We start from the raw sequence: 18142 nt of genomic DNA, 5'->3' as shown, positions 1-18142 counted from the left end.
CCTGTAACAAGAGATCATTTGAGGCAGTGCAGTGGACAAAGGCATAAGGAAAGTCAGATACTTCTTACTTTGTTTGTTAAAGGTGTAATTTTATCTTCAAATTTGACATGCGTCTTTCAAGTCTGTCATTAGTGTTACTCATTGCATAGCCCTAGGGGTGAACATTTGAATGGGAACATGTATTGTATTGAAGAGTTAAACGATTTTGATATTGACTGAAGCCATATTTGGTCTGACACATTGCAGCCATTTTGTTAAAATGGTAGTGTTTTCTCCAAATTGTCACTGGTGTTACTCTTCTTCCTGGTAACACGTAATACCAGTGACATTCCTATACAAATAAGCTTTGTATAAAGTATAAAAATAATAACAAAAAAAAAATACTTTGAGCTCTACGTGTTGTGGATTCATCAAGTTAAGAGTTAGTTATTGCTATTTAACAGGTTTTAGATGTTTTTAGAAGGAATATATATATATATATATATATATATTAGGGCTATCAAGTTAACGCGTTAATAATGCGTTAACGCAAAGAAAAATTAACGGCATTAATTATTGTAACGCGATTAACGCATGTGTATTTCTTTCCTCGGCCGCCCCGTAGTTTCAGAGCGCACCAAGTTTAAAATACCATCTACAAGCTGATGCTGACAGCCCCGCTCCTGCTGCCTGCTTGAGGCAGACCACACTTCCACGCTCACTCGGGAGGACCGGGAGGGTGTATGTATGTGTGGCTCGAGCAAGAGAGAGACCTTACGTGCATTGTTGTTGTTAGCATCTGGTGCTAGCTAGCTAGCTGCGCTAACGGATATAAGGAGCTGTTTAAATGAAAACAGAGGAGCGACATTTCGCCACAACTGCACCGAGCACTTGACTTTAAGCAGGAAGCCAGACAGTGGGACATTGCACGGAAAGTCAGCACACTCAGCACGGATAGTGCGTGCGTCCATGCAACTCCCGTTCGAGCATATGCCTTGAGTTGTACATAGCTCCAACAAACACACACACACACACACACACACACACACACACACACACACACACACACACACACACACACACACACACACACACACACACACACACACACACACACACACACACACTTTGTATTATTGAATGAGAGAGGTTCCAGGGTTGAATTGAAGCGAATATTTGTAATGTTCAGAGGTTGTTGTGCTTAATATTCATGAGAATATTTGTCATTGTTCAAATGATAATACAAATTTGCTTTGCATAAAGCATATTTGTCCACTCATATGTTGATAAGAGTATTCAAAACTTTAAAAATATTCCTCTAAGATACATTTAGAACAGATAAAAAATGTGCGATTAATTTGCGATTAATCGCGATTAACTATTTGAATCGACTGACAGCCCTAATTTTTATATATCACCAGCTAGATATTTAGTATGCATGGCTACGTTGTTATCACAACCAAATCTTACTATCGAGAGATGTACTACTTTAAATCCAGCTACACTACTGCCAGTAGAGATAGATAGGGAGCCACATGACTGTATCGCAGAAACTGAGAACAGAGTGTTACCAAGGACAGACCTGACAATCCCTTCCCAGATGTAACCTTGTATGTTGACGGTTCATGTAAGAGGAATCTTGATGGAACTAATGCAACAGGTTATGCTGTAGTGACACAGACGAAACTGCTCAAGGGCGCAGCATTGCCGTCTCACTTATCAGCACAGGCAGCAGAACTAATCGCACTAACAGAGGCATGAACACTGGGAAAAGGGAAGACAGTTAACATTTATACAGACTGCAACTATGCTTATTCATGTATTCATGTGTTTGCGCAACAATGGAAAAATACGGGGATGGTAACATCCACAAACAAACCTATTACACATAAAGATTTGATCCTATCACTTTTGGATGCAGAACAACTCCATAAGAGAGTGGCGGTCTGTAAGTGTGCAGCACACACTACAGGGACGGACCCAATTTCCACAGGGAACCGGAAGGCAGATGAAGAGGCTAAGAAAGCAGCGTAAAGACAGTGACAGGAAAATGACCAATATATTTCTGAAATTATGGAACACATTGATCATGATATCCTAAAAGACATGCAAGTGAATGCACCTGACAAAGAAAATATATACTGGAAGAAGAAGTTGTGTACACAGAATAAAGAGGGGTTTTGGGAAAGTACAGAAGGCAAATTTGGAAGTAATACAGAAGATATTCACAGCCTATGGCTTTACAAACTCTACAAAAAATGGTTTAGCATGTTCTGTGTGTGCACAGTATAACCCTCAGGGACAGTTCAAACCAAAGAGAGGTAAAATACCGGAGCCAGTATCCGTTTCTGCACATTGGCATGGACTTTATTGAACTCAATAAATATGAGGGAATGAAATATTGTCTAACAATCATTCACATGTACTCAAAATGGATGTGACTAGAAATCCGGATGCATTGACAGTGGCTAAAGCATTGACAAATCATATAATCCCACGTTTTGGAATTCCGCAAAAGATCTATAGCGATAATGGCACACACTTTGTAAATAAAGTAATTGAGGATTTGACAGCTGTATTTGGAATACAATTAAAACGACATTGTTCTTATCATCCACAATCAGCAGGGTTGATAGAAAGAAATAATGGTACAGTAAAAGCTAAACTGAAGAAGATGATGGCAGAGACAGGGAAAACATGGATGAGATGCTTAGCACCAGTGATGCTAGTGCCTATACAATCTACCTACCTCAGCCGTTTGGGTACTTTTGTATATCAATTTTTTTTTATCTTTTATAATCATTTGTATTTTCCAAGTTCTATGTTATTCCGTAGTATAAACAGGAGGGATATGTTGGAGAAATACTGTTTTCTCCACTCTTTGGGTTGTTTTAATGCACTGATATCATGTGTGACTCTGACCTGTGTATGACCTTGCAGCTGCCTCTTCTTGTGATAGGAGGAGGCAGGGCATTTCAGGTTGTTGATATTTATGAGAAGACAGACATGCTGTCTCCTAAATATCTCATGTCTATGAAGCGTGAAGGAAGTACGTGACTCTTTCCAGAAGACGTCACAGATGACCCATCGCAGATGACCCGACTTTCCGACACCCGCGGCTGATATTAGCGCCACCTCGATTTACGACTTCGTTGTTATCTACTGTGTTTTGGACTATATAAGCCTGATGTATTTTGCTGTTCCTTTTAGCAACATACCCCATGTGTGTGAGTTAACCCATATCCTTTGTATGGGATTTAACTCTGCTCCTTCTTGCAAGAATAAATTAGTTACCTGATCATTGATTCTCAACCTGGTGTCGAGTGAACGTATTGGTCCTTTGAGCCGGATCCAAGATCTCCTTTTTTCTCCGGGCAAACGAGCCTGACACTGTGCACAGGGAGTCGAGAGACCCCTACGTTGTTTCCTTTACAAAGAAACAATTTGGTAAATAGTATGAAGGTAGATATGGTGCAAAATGTGAGAGCGTGTAAAACCTGATGTGAGCACTTGCAGAAAAAAAATCTGAGTTTGTGTGCTTACATTTACACTTGTATAAAATATCCACGTAACTGTGAACCAAATGTACACTTGTATAAAATATCCACGTAACTGTGAATCAAATTTACACTTGTAAAAAATATCCACGTAACTGTGAACCAAATTTTGCTACACTTCTTGCGATAAATGTGTCGCAAAAGTAATTTTCACCTGTAGATGTGGGGGGAGGGAGGGGGGTTGGAGCGAAGGGACGGAGCTATCAGAACAACGAGGCTTGGGTCAGTCACAGTCACAGTCAGGTCGAACTGGATGACAGCGGGGATAACTGTTCGCTAACGGTTCGTGTCGCTACCAGTCCACTGACATGGCGCGTCAATCAACGCTAAGTTTTGCCCATTACTTGCCCAGTATTACTTTGAATATTATTTTTGTGATTGAGGATGAAATCCGCTTTGAAGACCACCGTTTTATATCATGCAGTTTAGCGGAGAAATAACGTCAGTCAGCCAGCCAACGCTAGCTTTGTTGAGTTTATGCTAGCTAAACAAGTAGTGGTTGTAGTCTATACAGCAGTAATTCATATATTATAGCCTACTGCTTTGGCACTAACGGTTGATAACCGTTTATGAAAATAAAACCAATTGAACTGTACTGAAATAATGACAAGTTTTATAATTGTCTTGGGCTCCTGCTGTGTTTTTAAAGCCTTTGTAAATTATCCATGCTATTTTCTATTTAGCTAACGTCGAAGTAGTGTATGTGAAATCAACCTCACAATAAGATGTGTGTATATTACAATTATTAATGTCATATTTCAAGATGATTACTTAGATATTACAATATGGTTGGTTGAGCTGGAGTTCATTATCGAGCTTACACGTTAACGTCACAGTCATCTGAAAAACGAACCCAAACCTTGTTGTTTTTATTAATTGTATTACAAATTGATATCAAATAAACAGTAGCATTGGTAACACAATTTCTAAAGTTACAGTAAAATAAAAAGGACCCTGACTCGGACAATACACAATCCAACATTTTCAACAGAAGAGAATCAGTTATATTGTTTGTACACATGGTACTTTACATATATATATATATATCTGTTTGTTTAAAGTGTCCAGGTGATGCAGACTGACTGGACCAGAGAGTGAGAGACAGAACTGGACTCCTCACAGCAGTGAACTTCAGCAAAGGTACTAAGACTCTTTTTTCATACTGTACACAGAATCAAGAAAGATATTGGTTTAAATGAATGAAGTATTGACTTTAATACACTGATATACATTCCATTAAACAATACTAAATACTAGATCACCTACACATCAGTTAAGTTGAGGGTTTTTTCCATGCAAAAAGTCACATTTAGATGTTAACAAGCAATATGACTTTGTCAGCTTTCTAATTTAATGTATTGAAGGCAAAGATATTTAACACATAGTGAGAACTGCTACTATTTACTGTATCTCTCAATATTGTCTGTAAAAAACGTGGTAAAAGTTATTCTAACAGAGCAAGCTTCTACAGTTGCACTACATGTTGATAACAGTTACATATTATTTTGATAATAACATATATTTCAATGTTGATGAATTTCATACTGTTCATTCATAATCTGATTACAATTAAAAAATAATGATATCAACAGCCCCATAACACACAAACACACCTCTTTCATAAATAACACACTTGTTCTGCAATAATGTTTTATGTTTCCTGTAATTTTTGTTAGGAAAGGACATGCCCGAAAGACAAGACATCTTCTCCTTCTCTGAGGGTCAAAAAGAACATCCAAGAGGATCATTAAAAGCTGATGTTATGAGATTTTAAGACCAGTACAGGACATTCACTAAGAAACTACTTTTATTGTGAAAACAAAGATCTGCACACCGAATATTTTTGTAGTCTATCAGGACCATCATTTGTTTGTGACGCTGCCTGCACCTCAGAGAAGGGGTGGTTATAGTCAGGCTTATAAAGTGTGGCGAAAAACATAGTCAGCTGATCGAATGCACCTATTTCCACATCTACACTCCATCAGCTGATTATTTCTATTTGCCTCACTTTATGAGCTTCACATCACTTGTGCCTTGTACCGCAGAGTTTGCAACGTCACAAATAAATGGGGCCAATCTTCAGTCAGATGTGAATGTGTAATCTAACATTTTCAGTAAGAATAATGGACAAAAGGATAGCAAATACAAATACAATTTATTGAAATGTGAACCAAAAGTGAATCAAATGTTTTAAATAAAAAGCACATATGGACAGAAGGTGTAAACCTATTAAATGTATAAGTAAACACATTTAGTCAAATAATGTGACAGACTAGGCCTGTGCAGTTGGTATCAGCTTTGCCCAGCATGGGCTCCTCCATCAGCCCTGGTCCTCCTCGCAGAGGAAAGACCCTCAGTCCTCTCCAAACCAACAGACAGGACGTCCATCACACGGAGGTTTCTCCCTGAAGTCTCTGCAGCCCTCTGGACACCACGCTGTCTCAATCCGTCTACACTGAATATGAGAGGGGGAAAATGAAAATAATAAATGCTTTAGACAATAAGAAACATAAAGTTGACTGTTGAGTTGCTCAGTTTTTACTATTTACTATTATACTATTACTGTATAACTAATATCTCAGGTTAAGAGGCACCTTCAAATAAAGATTGGTCTTTAAATACATGTTGTCTTTTGAATTGTTTGTCTAAAGTCAAGGATCTAGAACTGGTACTTAGTTTTAATGATACACTCTGGTTATTATGCTGTTTGGAGGAGGCATCACAGGTAAGATCACTAACTATCTGTACACATGTACACATGTAACACATGTACCTTAGCTTGAAAGCTAAAACCTTGGTTTTGCTAAAACCGTTGTGAGTTTTATAGTTTAAGCGTAAGCTATAGGGCATTTTTACTTAGTTTTGGGGAAGACTATAGAAGTCTAATCATGGTTTCATGCTGCAGCAAGACCCGTGGGAAGAAGATAGAAACAAACATAGTCATCTTATCAGGAGATGCTAAATGGATGCAGATGCCGCCAGCCCCCTCCTCTGTATCTCCCTCCTGTGGGACCTGCTGTGATGCAGGAGCAATGAATAGATGAAAACCATGCACAAGCTCAACACCCCGGGGATCTCCTCGGACCCCTGGCCTCCTGCTCGTCTCACCCCTCTGCTCCCCCACCGACTCCGCTGCCTTGGCCACCCGCTCCGCCCTACCAACCACCTCCACACACCGACCCTCATGCTCCCGTGCAGAGAACAGCCGGCATGAGGGAGGAACCCAGCAACACACGGTCAGGTAAGACATTCAGAATGCCCGTTATGCCAGTTATGAATATATCAGGGAATGTGACTGATTTTCTAAGGGGGGGCATTTAAACTGAATGGGGTGAAATTGGCAAACAAAAGAAAAAAAAGAAACAAAAGCAAACTGCCGTGTTTTTAACACAGGAAGAATCTGATGATTACACTTCTGATGTATGTTCTGTTGAATTGGTTTTCCGAGGTGATCATAGAGGGTGTGGACGGGGCCGTTGGCGGAAGGGACGGACGAGGTGGAGGGCGAGGTGGGGCACGAGATGGAGGACGGGGAGGAAGAAAATTCCCGGAGGGAAGTTGCTTTTTGTGTGGCAAATTTGAACATTGGGAAAACGACTGCAGAGCAAAGAGGCCACAGGAAGGAACGGAGGACTGGGTGGAGAAGGCATGACTAGAGCCAAGTGCATCTGCAAAATCAGGTCATGTATTATCACACACAAACATAGACCCTGAACAGATGAAAAAGGTTAACGTAGAAAGTCAAACAACAGAAACAACTACAAAACAAGATAACCCAAATCAAGATGACCTAAGACAAAATGACTCAGACCTTGACGGTGACACAGAAGCAAGTTCAGATAACGTGTCTATCAGCTCATCCGATGAGGAAGTGGAGATTTTAGAATTAGGTACAGTAGAATTAATGCTGGCTCACATAGAGAAACCATTTGTTACCTTAAAAGTAATGGGAATAGATGTAACCAGATTATGCAAAACTGTTTGTTCAAACAGCAGATTGTAAGAATGGATTTATGACGTCAGTACTCACTCTACTACATGGGGGGGAAAATAGACCAGTGGCATTTTACTCCTCACAGTTGGACACCATAGCTCGAGCAATGCCCATTTGTTTACAAGCAGTAATAGCAGCCTCCATGGCAGTACAGGCATCTGCAACAATAGTGCTTTTTAGATCATTGACTCTAAAAGTAACTCACGCATTGTCCGTACTATTGTTACAAAATACACAAACCTATATGTCACCAGCTAGACATTTAGTATGCATGGCTACGTTGTTATCACAACCAAATCTTACTATCGAGAGATGTACTACTTTAAATTCAACTACACTACTGCCAGTAGAGATATATGGGGAACCACATGACTGTATCGCAGAAACTGAGAACAGAGTGTTACCAAGGACAGACCTGACAATCCCTTCCCAGATGCAGACATAACCTTGTATGTTGACGGTTCATGTAAGAGGAATCTTGATGGAACTAATGCAACAGGTTATGCTGTAGTGATACAGACAAAACTGCTCAAGGGCGCAGCATTGCCGTCTCACTTATCAGCACAGGCAGCAGAACTAATCACACTAACAGAGGCATGAAAACTGGGAAAAGGGTAGACAGTTAACATTTATACAGACAGCAACTATGCTTATTCATGTATACAATGGAAACATACCCTATCCGTTTTTAAGAGTGCGCTTAAGACCTTCCTTTTTGATAAAGCTTATAGTTAGGGCTGATTAGATTCAGCCCCTAGTTTTGCTGATATAGGCTTAGTTTGTCGGGGGACATCTTACTTCTTCCTTCTCTCTGTCTATACCCGTGTACACTCATGTTCCGATTAACCCAGCCTCCCCAAATGTCTTTCTTTTGGTGTCTATATACGCTGGGATCCGGAGTCATGGATGATCCTGCGGTCCTGTGTCCTGGATCGCGAGCGCTGGATCTTGAGTCGTGGCTGTGGTCCTGGATCATAGGTCCTGGATGGATATCCTCGTGGATTCATCTTCCTATTATACACACATGCATTTCCAAACATTTGGACTACCTATGTTGCAAATGTATTATCTTTTCAATTTACACACGGCATCTATTGCACGTCTGTCCGTCCTGGGAGAGGGATCCCTCCTCTGTTGCTCTCCCTGAGGTTTCTCCCATTTTTCCCTTTAAACTGGGTTTTCTTTGGAAGTTTTTCCTTGTACGATGTGAGGGTCTAAGGACAGAGGGTGTCGTATTGTCATACTGATATTCTGTACACACTGTGAAGACCACTGAGACAAATGTATCATTTGTGATATTGGGCTATATAAATAAACATTGATTGATTGATTGACATACGGGGATGGTAACATCCACAAACAAACCTATTACACATAAAGATTTGATCCTATCACTTTTGGATGCAGTACAACTCCCTAAGAGAGTGGCGGTCTGTAAGTGTGCAGCACACACTACAGGGACGGACCCAGTTTCCACAGGGAACCGAAAGGCAGATGAAGAGGCTAAGAAAGCAGTGCAAAGCGAGTGACAGGAAAATGACCAATATATTGCTGAAAATATGGAACACATTGATCATGACATCCTAAAAGACATGCAAGCGAATGCACCTGATAAAGAAAATATATACTGGAAGAAGAAGTTGTGTACACAGAATAAAGAGGGGTTGTGGGAAAGTACAGAAGGCAATTTTGAGCCATGGGTTGGACCACGGCTCAACAGTGGGGATGGTGGAAGTAATACAGAAGATATTCACAGCCTATGGCTTTACATACTCTAAAAAAAGTGAGGTTAAAATACCGGAGCCAGTATCCGTTTCTGCACATTTGCATGGACTTTATTGAACTAAATAAATATGAGGGAATGAAATATTGTCTAAAAATCATTGACATGTACTCAAAATGGATTGAAGTTTTTCCAACTAGGAATCCGGATCCATTGACAGTGGCTAAAGCATTGACAAATCACATAATCCCACGTTTTGGAATTCCGCAAAAGATCTATAGCGATAATGGCACACACTTTGTAAATAAAGTAATTCAGGATTGTACAGCTGTATTTGGAATACAATTAAAACGACATTGTTCTTATCAATCAATCAATCAATCAATCAATCAATCAATCAATCAATCAATCAATGTTTATTTATATAGCCCAATATCACAAATGTTACATTTGTCTCAGTGGTCTTCACAGTGTGTACAGAATATCAGTATGACAATACGACACCCTCTGTCCTTAGACCCTCACATCGTACAAGGAAAAACTTCCAAAGAAAACCCAGTTTAAAGGGAAAAATGGGAGAAACCTCAGGGAGAGCAACAGAGGAGGGATCCCTCTCCCAGGACGGACAGACGTGCAATAGATGCCGTGTGTAAATTGAAAAGATAATACATTTGCAACATAGGTAGTCCAAATGTTTGGAAATGCATGTGTGTATATAATAGGAAGATGAATCCACGAGGATATCCATCCAGGACCTATGATCCAGGACCACAGCCACGACTCAAGATCCAGCGCTCGCGATCCAGGACACAGGACCGCAGGATCATCCATGACTCCGGATCCCAGCGTATATAGAAACCAAAAAGAAAGACATTTGGGGAAGCTGGGTTAATCGGAACATGAGTGTACACGGGTATAGGCAGAGAGAAGGAAGAAGTAAGATGTCCCCCGAAAAACTAAGCCTATATCAGCAAAACTAGGGGCTGAATCTAATCAGCCCTAACTATAAGCTTTATCAAAAAGGAAGGTCTTAAGCGCACTCTTAAAAACGGATAGGGTGTCTGCCGCCCGAACACAAACTGGAAGCTGATTCCACAAATGTGGAGCTTGATAAGAAAAGGCTCTGGCTCCCATTGTACTTTTAGAGATTCTAGGAACAACCAACAACCCTGCATTCTTGGAACGCAATGCCCTAGTAGGACAGTAGGGTATAATGAGTTCTTTAAGGTAAGATGGCGCCTGCCCATTAAGGGCTTTGTAGGCGAGAAGAAGAATTTTAAATTCTATCCTGTGTTCTATAGGAGCCAGTGTAAGGCAGCCAGAACAGGAGTAATGTGGTCCCTTTTCCTAACTCTGGTTAGTACACGAGCCGCAGCATTTTGAATCAGCTGAAGCGACTTGATTGACTTCTTGGTACTCCCTGATAATAAAGAGTTACAATAATCCAGCCTAGAAGTAACAAATGCATGGACTAGTTTCTCTGCATCGTTTTGAGGCAAGATATGCCTGATCTTTGCAATGTTACGTAGATGGAAGTAGGCGGTCCTTGAAATTGATTTTATGTGGGCGTTAAAGGATAAATCCTGATCAAATATAACACCAAGATTCCTTACAGTCTCACTGGAGGCCAAATTAATGCCATCCATAGTTAGTATGTCTTTAGATAATTTGTTTCGTAGATTCTTCGGGCCAAGTACAATAACTTCAGTTTTGGTCGTGTTTAACATCAAAAAGTTTAAGGTCATCCACGTTTTTAAGTCCTTAAGGCAGTCTTGAATTTTATTTAGATGATTAATTTCATCAGGCTTGATTGATAAATATAGTTGAGTATCATCCGCATAACAATGAAAGTTTACAGAATGATTCCTTATAATATTGCCTAACGGAAGCATATATAATGTGAACAAAATAGGTCCGAGCACTGAGCCCTGTGGCACTCCATAGCTAACTTTGGTTTGCGTGTGTTATGGAAATCTAGGGCCCAAACACGGCTGGAGAGTACAAGTCAAATGATCAAAACAAATAAATGGTGAATCAAGCAAAGCTGTCTTTTGGTTATTTATTTGAAGCTTCAAATACACGACATAATAATAATATATTGTCACCGGTCGGACAGAGTATGGAAAGTCTGCCCGAGAGTGCGCAGGACAATGAAAAAGCAGAGATTATATAAGGAAAGAGTGGGAATATTATAACTCCCCTGTTCACACGGGGAGATTGTTATGAGACACCGTCTGGCCTTGCAGATAGCATAACGGAACTTTGTGTGACTGTGTATGAGTCTCCCAGTCTGCTGAAACAGCTGTGGCCTTGCAGAGACTGGGAAACTCATAAGAGAATATAATAGAATAATAATGGTAAAAGCACAACAAGAGGAAATAAGAAGCATTTGGTTTAAACATATGAAAGATATAATAAGGATAATAATAAGGATGATAATAATAAAAATGTCCACTACACGTGGAAGATTCATCGTTAACACGTACAAACTGAGAGCGTTCAGATAGATAGGACCTAAACCAGCCTAAAGCAGTTCCCTGTATGCCAACTAAGTGCTCTAGTCTTTGCAATAGGATATCATGGTCGATAGTATCAAATGCAGCACTGAGATCGAGCAAAACAAGAATAGAGACAAGTCCCTTGTCTGAGGCTATTAGAATATCATTTGTGACTTTAACCAGAGCTGTCTCTGTGCTATGATGTGTTCTAAAGCCAGACTGAAAATCTTCAAATAAATCATTGTTTTTTAAGTAATCACACAACTGTTTTGCGACCGCTTTCTCAAGAATTTTTGAGAGGAACGGAAGATTAGAAATAGGTCTATAGTTGGCTAAAACCTCTGGATCGAGGTTGTGCTTTTTAAGAAGCGGTTTTATCACTGCTACTTTGAATGATTGTGGAACATAGCCTGATAATAAAGACATATTCATAATATTTAATAAAGAAGTGCTAATTAATGGAAAAACTTCCTTCAACAGCTTAGTTGGAATTGGGTCTAACATGCACGTTGATGGTTTAGAAGAGAGAATCATTGAATGTAATTGTTCAAGGTTAATGGCTGAAAAGCATTCTAGTTTACTATCTAGTGTAATATTAGAACTTACGATTCCGGGAGCTGTTGATAACACTATACTGGTCGAAGGCAAGAGGTCATTAATTTTGTTTCTAAGAGTAACAATTTTATCGTTAAAAAAGCACATAAAATCATTACTACTGAGTGCTATGGGAATAGAAGGCTCAATCGAGCTGTGGCTCTCTGTCAGCCTGGCTACAGTGCTGAAAAGAAATCTTGCATTATTCTTATTCTCATCTATTAATGAAGAGTAGTAGGCTGCTCTCACTTTACGCAGTGCTTTCTTATATTCATTGAGAGTAATATGCCAAATTAAACGAGATTCTTCAAGTTTAGTGGAACGCCATATCCTTTCAAGTTGTCTAGACTTTTGCTTTATTTTGCGGGTTTCGGCATTATGCCATGGAGCTAATCTATGTTGTTTTATTTTCTTCTTTTTCAAAGGAGCAACAGAGTCTAATTTTATTCGCAGCGCATCTATAGCACTATCAACAACATGATCAATTTGGGGTGGTGTACATTTTGTATAAGTTTCCTCCCCTACATGCAGACATGCTATCGAGTTAAGTATTGGTGGAATCTCTTCCTTAAATGTGGCTATAGCACTAACAGATAGGTTTCTGCTGCAAGAGCTTTTGACTAATGCTTTGTAGTCTAGTAACAGTACTTCAAAAGTTACTAAGAAATGGTCGGATAAAGCAGGATTATGCGGTTCGACTAATAGTTGCTCAATTTCAATACCATAAGTCAGAACAAGGTCGAGAGTGTGATTATAACAGTGGGTTGGTTTATTTACACTCTGACAGAAACCAACAGAATCTAATATAGAGTTAAATGCAACAGTAAGGCTATTTTTATCATCGTCAACATGAATATTAAAGTCACCTACGATAATTACTTTGTCTGTTTTAAGAACCAAAGTTGATAAAAACTCAGAGAATTCTGATAAGAATTCTGAATAAGGACCTGGTGCACGATACACTGTAACAAATAAGATTGGCTGCAAAGTTTTCCAGGTCGGATGCGTAAGGCTAAAAACGAGGCTTTCAAAAGAGGTATAATTACATTTTGGTTTAGTATTGATAAGTAAACTTGAGTCAAAGATTGCTGCAACTCCACCTCCTCGGCCCGTGCCTCGAGCAATATGAGTGTTGACATGGCTGGGTGGAGTGGCCTCATTTATGCTGACATATTCTTCATGTCTCAACCAAGTTTCAGTGAGACAGCATATATCAATATTATAATCTGATATTAAATCATTTACCAATATTGCTTTAGATGCTAGAGATCTTATGTTTAAGAGACCACATTTAATCTTCCTGTTTTGTTGCACTGTAGTAGTTGTTACATTTACTTTTATTAGGTTATTATGTATGACACCTCTATTAGGTTTTACCTTAAATTGTCCTTGGGCAGACACACACACCGCTAATATTGGGTATTTTATTGGGTTCGGGATTCCTATGGGTGACTGCCTAGGAGAGAGCGCAGAGAAGCGTGTAAGACTGCGACTCTGCCTCCTGGTCTCAACTCCAGTTTGTCATGGATTACGTCCACAAAGCCCTGAAATGTTTGCCGAAATGAGATCTGCACCTTTCAAAGTAGGGTGAATGCCGTCTCTCTTAATCAGACCAGGTTCTCCCCAGAAGGCTGTCCAATTATTTACGAAGCCCACATTGTTTGCTGGGCACCACCAAGACAACCAGCGCTGAAATGATGACATGCGGCTATACATGTCATCATTGATCAGATTGGGGAGGGGACCAGAGAAGATTACGGTGTCCGACATTGTTTTAGCATAACTACACACCGCAATCAGCAGGGTTGATAGAAATAAATAATGGTACAGTAAAAGCTAAACTGAAGAAGACGATGGCCGAGACAGGGAAAACATGGATGAAATGCTTAGCACCAGTGATGCTAAGCATGCACATTCTACCTAGTGCTAGAGGGCTATCACCTTTTGAAATGTTATATGGAAGACCATATTATCTGCCTGAGTTAAAACCATATGTAATAGAGGACGAGAGTATAAGTGAAAACACAGCAGAATATATGGCAAACATTTTGAGAAGAAAAGAGATCACAAATGTTATTGTCCCCTCTGCACAGGAAGTACCTGACACTACACAGACAGTGAAACCAGGAGAGTGAGTGTTCACCAGAGCACCGCCCCACCTCTTCACACATATAAAATAAAAATATATTTTTATTTTTAATAAACAAGGTAAATATTATATAATTAGTATCAGTAAAATGTATAATCTACAATGAAATCCCGTTTAAAATTGTGTTACGACGATGTCTAAAGTTACTGATAAGTCCCATGTTTCCTGCCAGGCCGTGTCATTACTTTTATATATACAGTCTCTATGGTCATTACCCTCTCTCGTCTGGGCGGTAAGAAAGGAGCCCTCAACCAGTGCAGCCACTAGCAGATGACTGTTGCTATCTGTAAACTATGATGCTGAAACATAATTTCAGCCAATCAGCGTCGTCAAATCTGATGATCACCGGGCGCCAATGTCAGCGCCCGGTCCAGTCTGTGAGTAGTTTGGACACTAGTGACTCGTATCCGGTGGGGTGACGCAGTACGGCAGTAGTTGATGAGGATGGCTTCATGTGCAGGTGGAGTCCCCGCCCAATTCCGTTCAAGAGCTAATCTCCAATCCTTTCGAAAGGAGAAGTTTGGGAGATAAACTGTTGCTTAAAGACCTTGGACCGGACCAACCCGATTTGTATATATCGCAGCAAGCTCGTGAAAAAGACAAAACGTATCAACGAGGCTTCTCACGTAGCTGGTACACCAGAAAGGCATGGCTAGCTGGATGCAAACAGGTAAATGCTGTCTTTTGTTTCCCATGCTTGCTCTTCAAACAGCCGGGGACAGATACGATCTGTTCAGAAACTAGACAAAAGTTAAACAAGTACAAACCACAGACTGCCTGTGTCATGGAGAATACAGTCGCTGGTTTATTTATGTCTGTAGGCCGTTGTTGTGAGTGTGGACGGTCGGAGCATATACTGCGTTAGCTTAGCCAAGCTCCATTTAGAAAACACGCATTTTAAAAGGGTTTTTCGCCTGCTGTCTGTCTGCAGACTTGTTAAAGCTTTAATTCATGGTTTTTACTAACCGGTATCAGTATGTTGTTACTTCGGCATCATTTTGAAACGTGTATTACAATTAAATCACGGTCAAATATGTTCATCTTGTTGTAGTTGTAGCCCCCTTGCCAGCGATTCTCTCTCTAGTTTAGCATACTCAGCCCGACTCAGCCTGGTTGTTCCTGGCCCTAGAACCACGATTTTATGGGGCCAGAACAACTGTGAATTAGGACCCGCTAGCCGGTACTAGGCCAAGTGGAAACTCTACCAAAAACGGGCCGGCACGGCTCGGAACGCCTAAAGCGAGCTCCACGCTGCAGTGGAAACGTGCCATTACATCACCAGAAGTCCTAATTTAAGGGGTCATTTCTATCAAAAAAAAATAGTTTACTCACTATATCAACAGCCCCACCAAAAATATTTCCCACCAGCCCCACTGCCAGAGCAATAAAGAGGAAGAGCTGGCACTCGCCCAAGTGGGAGGGTCCCTACCAAGCACTCCTGTCTACACCGACTGCAGTTAGAGTGGCGGAGAGACCATCCTGGATACATCTGACTGTGAAGCTGTTTAAACCTACAGACAGAAACTCGCCTCTACTGTGGTGAAGTCTGGCTACAAAGGGAGGTGATTCCAATAAGGGCACTTGTCTCAAACCAGTGAAGAAACCAACAGAACCCAGTAGAATTTAAAGAGTGGACTTTAGGAAACAGTCTGAGTGATAGAAACTGACGATGTACAGAAAAAGAATTAGGCCATGGCATCCATTCGGATTACATTAAAACACGTGCCTATACAATCTACCTAGCTCAGCCGTTTGGGTACTTTTGTATATTAATTTGTTATCTTTTATAATCATTTATATTTTTCCAAGTTCTATGTTATTCCGTAGTATAAACAGGAGGGATATGTTGGAGAAATACTGTTTTCTCCACTGTTTGGGTTGTTTTAATGCACTGATATCATGTGTGGCATGTACTGTGGACAATACCCACAGGAGCAAATCCGGGTGAAGTGTCTTGCCCAAGGACACAACGGCCTGACGCAGTGGCGGCAGGAGCGGGTTTCGAACTGGAGTTCCCCAGCACCCCCCTTGATCTGATGATCAGATGCACAGACCACTGCTCCACCTTGCAGCTGCCTCTTTTTGTCATAGGAGGAGGCAGGGCATTTCAGGTTGTTGATATTTAGGAGAAGACAGACTTGCTGTCTCCTAAATATCTCATTTCTATGAAGCGTGAAGGAAGTACGTGACTCTTTCCAGAAGACCTCACAGATGACCCATCGCAGATGATCTGACTTTCAGACACCTGCGGCTGATATTAGCGCCACCTCGATTTACGACTTTGTTGTTATCTCCTGTGTTTTGGACAACCCAGTCTCATGGCATTTCGTGTTCACCAACACGATTTCCCCCTTTTTTTCGTGTTGCACACCACGATTTTAAAAGCAATGTATTTCTACTGGTAATGTGTTTCGTGCCTGCAGCACGTCTTTTTATCCCGTCGGGTCGTGGACGACCGGAAGCTGTGTGGTTCATAAAAACATGTTCTTACTCAATATCAAGCCACAATTATTGCTTTTATTTTAAATCGTATAATTTCAGATTTTTGTTGCCGTCTGTGAGGAAAATAAATGGGGCTCAGAGCCTCAGGATACTGAAATCTGTATTTTTAAATATTTGTTCCCTTCTAATTTGTTATTATTTTCAAAGTAACACACTGTTATTTACTCACCAATAACACACAATTATCCTTGCTTTGATTTATTGGTTTAATTCCATAATCTCTGTCTTTTTTGGTGTCCATCAGGAACTGAATTTCAAAATAAAAATAACAGACAGAGGCATATAAGGGACATTTCGAGCATCATTGCGATTGTCAACATTTCTGAGTTTAGGATGGCCGAAGACACTACACTACCCATAATCCCCAGCTATCGTTTAGGACTACAGTCCCCGTGATTAATCTTCAAACTCTGGGATTGGATGTTGGAGTGGCAGTGCGCCAAGGTTACGCCGAGCGTCAAACAGCTGTTTGAAATGGAACGAAACCACGCCAGACTATCCAAAACTGGAATTGAACGCCCCCCCAGAACTACACATGCTGGCTATTGTTTCGCAAAATGTTCTCTGGGACGTCTCTACTGAACGTTTTCGTTTTTCCCACAATTAGAAGTTGCCAGTATTAAACACATTGGTGTTATCAAATGTAAAACATATAATTAATACATGGGTGAAAATCACTTGTGTCCATAATGCGCAGCATTAATATATACCCACCTGACAGCTCATTGATACTTTGTAATTCTACTCCACTACAATTCAGAGGTTAACCTGGTATTTTTACTCCACTGCATTTATTTGAGTTACTTTGCAGATTCTGATTCAATATGTGAAAAATAAACAACCCTTAAATCAGACCTTAGTTACACCTGAGTAAAATTCAGGTAAGGTGATTGTCAAGTGCCAACAATCAGGAGAGATATTTGATAGTTGGTGCTTGAGAAGACTAAACATGTATCTGCAATTGACATGAATGGAAACGAGTAATAAAGTATATGCATTACTTGTTATTCTCTACTAATAGTTAAGACTGTATATTATGGCTATTTTGCACATCCCTTTCAAGATTTCAATATTTTCAAAGATTTATTGACATATCATATACACAACTACGGTGCAGTTATGCAATGAATGAAAAACTTGGGTCAC

This window comes from Pseudochaenichthys georgianus, chromosome 16, assembly GCF_902827115.2.
Source record: "Pseudochaenichthys georgianus chromosome 16, fPseGeo1.2, whole genome shotgun sequence".
NCBI lineage: Eukaryota > Metazoa > Chordata > Actinopteri > Perciformes > Channichthyidae > Pseudochaenichthys > Pseudochaenichthys georgianus.
This window is presented reverse-complemented; position numbering follows the sequence as displayed.